Consider the following 5,391-nt stretch of genomic DNA (forward strand, 5'->3'; position numbering starts at 1 on the left):
GCCACCGCGCCCGGTTAGTTTTTTGTATTTTTTAGTAGAGACGGGGTTTCACCATGTTAGCCAGGATGGTCTCGATCTCCCGACCTCGTGATCCGCCCATCTCGGCCTCCCAAAGTGCCAGGATTACAGGCTTGAGCCACCGCGCCCGGCCTGTAAAACATTTTTCTAATGACCAGTGACATTGAGCATTTTCTTCTTATGCTTGTTAGCCATTTGTGTGCCTTCTTTTGAAAAACGTTTGTTCATGTCTGTTCCCCGCTTTTTAATGGGGTTGTCTTTTGTTGTTGTTGAGTTGTTTGAGTTCCTTATAGCCTCTGGATTTTAGTCCCTTGTTGGATGTATAGTTTGCAATATTTTTTCCCATTCTGCAGGTTATCTGTTCACTCTGTGGATTATTTATTTTCCGCACAGAAGCTTTTTAGTTTAAATCCCATTTGTCTATTACTGTTTTTGTTGTTTATGCTATCAAGGTCTTAGTCATGAATTCTTTGCCTAGGCCAATGTCCAGCAGAGATTTTTCCTAGGTTTTCTTCTAGTGTTTTTGTAGTTTCAGATATCACATTTAAGGATTTCATCCATCTGTTGTTAATTTTTGTATATGGTGAGAGAGATGAGAAATTATTTAATGGGTACATCGTACATTACCGAGTGATGGTTACACTAAGAGCCCAGGCTTCACCACTATACTCTATATCCATGTATCAAAACTGTACTGGTACCCCCTAAATTTATGCAAATTTAAAAAAGAAAAACCTGTAAAACAATGTCACTCTTCTTGCTGATTTTGTTTTGGAAAATATAGCTTTTTTTACAGAGCTAATTATTTATGTTAACATGTAATTGGTTTACTACTGTTATTTTAAATAAAAGTAGACAAAAAGAATTTAAACTTTTAATTTTAATTTCAAAGACATTAAATGCTGATGGATATAACTCATATAAAGGCAAACTCTTTGGAATCCTCAATAATGTTTGAGCATACAGAGATCATGAGATCAAAACGTTTGGGAATTCGTAAATTAAACAATTAAGTAGTCACTAGTGAATGCATAGAAGACAGATTGGTTGTGTGGTAAAGCTAAAAAATTGATTCTTATGAGATGTATTACAAATGTTGATAAGGAAGACGTGAGAGTGACACATAGGTTTGGAAGACAAAGTGGCCACTGAGGGAAGAGAGAGACCCTCTCACATTGTTTTATATTGTTTTATACTCAGTGCCTGTTTTAAGGAAAAAGCCAAGGAAGTGAAACCAAAGACAGGCAGCCCGGCACCAGGCCCGAAACCAGGCCTGGGCCTGACCGGCCTAAACCTAGTAGTTAAAAATCAACTCATGACTTAGAAACCAATGTTATCCATAGATTCCAGACATTATATATTGTGTGGAAGAACATTGTGAAACTCCCTGCACTGTTCTGTTTCACTCTGACTACCAGTGCATGAAACCCCTGTCACGTATACCCTAGATTGGTCAATCAATCACGACCCTTTCATGTGAAATCTTTAGTGTTGTAAGCCCTTAAAAGGGACAGAAATTATGCACTTGGAGAGCTCGGATTTTAAGATGGTAACTTGCCGATGCTCCCAGCTGAATAAAGCCCTTCCTTCTACAAGTTGGTGTGTGAGAGGTTTTGTCTGCGGCCCATTCCGCTACACCACCACCTAAATTAGTATATAGATTAGAGAAAGCATTTTTAAAATTCAGTTTTTCATTTTTTCTTAAATTAAATTATAAATTTAAGGAGATCCCTATCAAAATATCCAGCTTTTTAGAGTAGAACAAGGCAAGCTAATGTTAACATTAATATGGAAAATTAAACTTTCGATAATGTCTACACAACCTATAAAAAATGCCTAATGAATAGGGACTAACCATGTCAGATAATAATATTTATGTAATAGCATTTATAATTAAAAGTGTGAAATTGGCATTTGATTAGACAGAGTAGTGGAATAGAATGTAAACTTCAGAAACAGGTCCAGGCATATAAGAATATCTAATATATTATAAAGATGGCTTCTCAAATCACAGGACAGATGGACTTTTTAAATAAATGGCATGAGACAATGGAAGAATTAGTTTTAAGAGACTGAAATTGAATGTGTATATCACAACATACAATAATAAACTCCAAATGTATCAGAGGTCTAAATGTAAAAAATGAGAAAAATACGTGTGATTTATTGTCTAACCTGAGTTGGGGGAAAGGATTTGTTGCTATTACTCTCAACATAAAAAGGAAATCTGATTGACAAGATGAACTACGTGAAAATAAAATAATTTTGTATGGCAAAATACCATAACTATATCAAATAGCAAAGAGAAGATGTTTTCATTTATAACATGTAAAATGGTTAGTGTCTATAATTTATAAAGAGCTATTAAAATTAAGAAATAAAAATGTAAAAAAATCAGAAAAAATGAGCAAAAGGACACTTAAAACTGATTTAGCAATGGCACTTAAGTGGTTTTCATACGTTTAATCATATGAACTTCAGTCAAATAAAATAGATGCAAATTAAAACTACACTGAGGTAACATTTCTCACTTATGGGATTTGCAAAATTTAAAAAGTTTGAAAATAAACTTCATTAGCAAGGCTTTAGGGAAACAGAGGCTTTCTTGCATTGCTGGTGGGAATTCAAAATGGTTCAACCCCTTACTAAATATACCCCTTGATCAATCAACTCCTGATATAAGAATTTATTTAGAATATAAATTCTGAATATATTTGAGCAATAATTTATTTAAAAGAGAAACTTCCAATAATATGAAACACACACATGAATGCACACACTCACACACACACACAGGACAGACACACATCCACGCACACACACAGGACAGACAGACAGACAGACAGACACACACACACACACAATTATTCCTAGTAGAATTATTGTTAACTTCCAAATATTGGAAACAACTTACTTGATTATACACAGAAGATTGGTTAAATAAAGTATATCTACAAAATCTATTACTAGTGAGTGTAAAAAAATAATAGAATGAATTTAGCTTTTCATTGGAGTATTTAGGCCATTTACATGATAAAGTTGGGTGCATAGCTATCATCTTACGAATTGATAGAGTGATTCCCAGGACATATTACCAAGTAAAAGAACAAAACAAAACAAAGTATTAATTTGTATGTAGCATTTTATATTTTAATTTAAGAATGAAAAAATAACAATATGTGTATTTGTGTATAATCAATTTTGCAAAATAAACTCAAGAAGTATGCCCTAGAAACTAATGAATGGGTTAACCAAGGAATAGAAGAGGAACTGACTCTTCTCTGAGTATATTATTTGCCTAGTTTTGACTGTTGGAGAATCATATTAAGGTTTTACATATTAAAAAATAAAGTCAACAAGGTTGGGGAATACACGCAACAACAAAACAAAATCCCTAAATGTGAACAATTGGTATCACAACCACGGGGAAAAAAAATTCAAACTAATCCCAGCATTTTGAAGGCAATGCTTTGACTATAAAATTCAAACTAATTCCAGCATTTTGAAGACAATGCTTTGACTATATGCTCTTGGTGGAAAACATTCTAAAGATAAAACTGCAATGAAAATTCAAACATAGCATTTCATTTATTAGTAGTGGTATGGGTATAGAAATTCTGAAAGTAATTTGTTGTATTATAGGACATAGAAAATATAAATAATAAATATATCAATGGTTTGGGGCAAACTTACTCACTGTGAGAAAATGAGGAAAATAAGGAATTGGAAAGCAGCAAAAGAATCCTGTGTTCATGGATTGGGATTAAAGGTATTGATATGTAGGAGCAATGATATTAGCAATGACCTTACTGAGCTTCTACATCTTGCTTTATAAAACAATTGCCCACTAAAAGAGTTTCTTTTAAGAAATGACTAATTTTGGAACTGGAGCATGGGAAGTAAAAGGTGAGTCTGGCAAATGCTCAAAAGCTGATGGGATGTATGAAAAGGAGTTCTTGTTAGAAAATATGAGACAATTTGAGCATCAAAATAATTAAGGGCAACAATGAATCATATATATTACATTGAATACAAAAGAATCCAGGAGTCCCCACCAACATGAACTAATAAATAACAAAGACTTGGAGAGAAAACCCTTCCTTACAGTATAATGCCAACAAATAAAGGCAGAAAGAATAATAAAGTGAGAAAATTATCATTGTATCACCTTAGTAATAAATAGCTTAGGGAAGAATCATCAATGGATTTGAAATCCATTAGGCTGAAGTTTATTGGGAAACAATTTCTTAATTTCCAAATATATGAAGGTTTTTCTACTGTTTTCAAGTCATTTCTATTTCTTTTGAATTTCAGTCAAATAATAAACAATTTATTCCAACCCTTTGAAATATATTGAGGNAGTTTATTGGGAAACAATTTCTTAATTTCCAAATATATGAAGGTTTTCTACTGTTTTCAAGTCATTTCTATTTCTTTTGAATTTCAGTCAAATAATAAACAATTTATTCCAACCCTTTGAAATATATTGAGGAATTACTTTATGGTCAGTTTTGTTAAATATTTCTTGTGCAATGATGGGAATATGTATTCTTCACTTGTCAGTGAGTTCAGGTTTGTTAATTGTTTTCATACAATCGCTGAGAAGGATGTGCTAAGATCTTATGCCATGACTGTAGACTTGTCTATCTGTCCCTGAAGTTCTGTGCTCTTTTACTTTATAATGTATGTACTGTGTATATTACATATGTATCTACATATAATTACATACAAATTTATTACATTATGTCTTCCATGTGTATTAAATCTTTCATCATTAAGTAATCTTCCATCACTGGAGTATTTGGTTTTGTCAAAAGTCTATTTTGACCAATATTAATATAACTATACAGTCTTTCTCTCGGACAGTGTTCAAATGGAGGAATTTTTTTGTTTGTTTTCATCCTTTTACTTTCCTTATGCTTTACATATGCCTCTTGTAACATATAAGTGTCTTTTTTTTTTTGAAAGCCTATATGACAGTCTTGGAATACTTAGTAATTAATATAATTAAGGATATGTTTGGTTTTAATTCTGCCATTTAGTATACATTTTATTGTTTTCTATCTTTTATTGGCTCCTTTTGGATTTATTTTCTTATTTCATTTTATCTTTTATTTGCAGGGACAGAGTCTTGCTCTCTCACCAAGGCTGAAGTGTCGTGGCATGATCGTAGCTCACTGCAGCCTCAAGATGCCTGAGTTCAAGTGATCTTCCTGCCTCAACCTTCTGAGTAGCTAGGGCTACAGGCACATGCCACTACACCCAGCTAACTTTTATTATTTTATAATAATCTTCTGTAAATTTGGAAATTCGCCATCTCTAATCTGCCACAGAGTTCTTAGGTTTTCATTTTTTAATTAATTTGTTTTGTGT

Source organism: Rhinopithecus bieti, unplaced genomic scaffold (assembly GCF_001698545.2).
Source record: "Rhinopithecus bieti isolate Rb0 unplaced genomic scaffold, ASM169854v2 scaffold_19899, whole genome shotgun sequence".
Classification (NCBI taxonomy): Eukaryota; Metazoa; Chordata; class Mammalia; order Primates; family Cercopithecidae; genus Rhinopithecus; species Rhinopithecus bieti.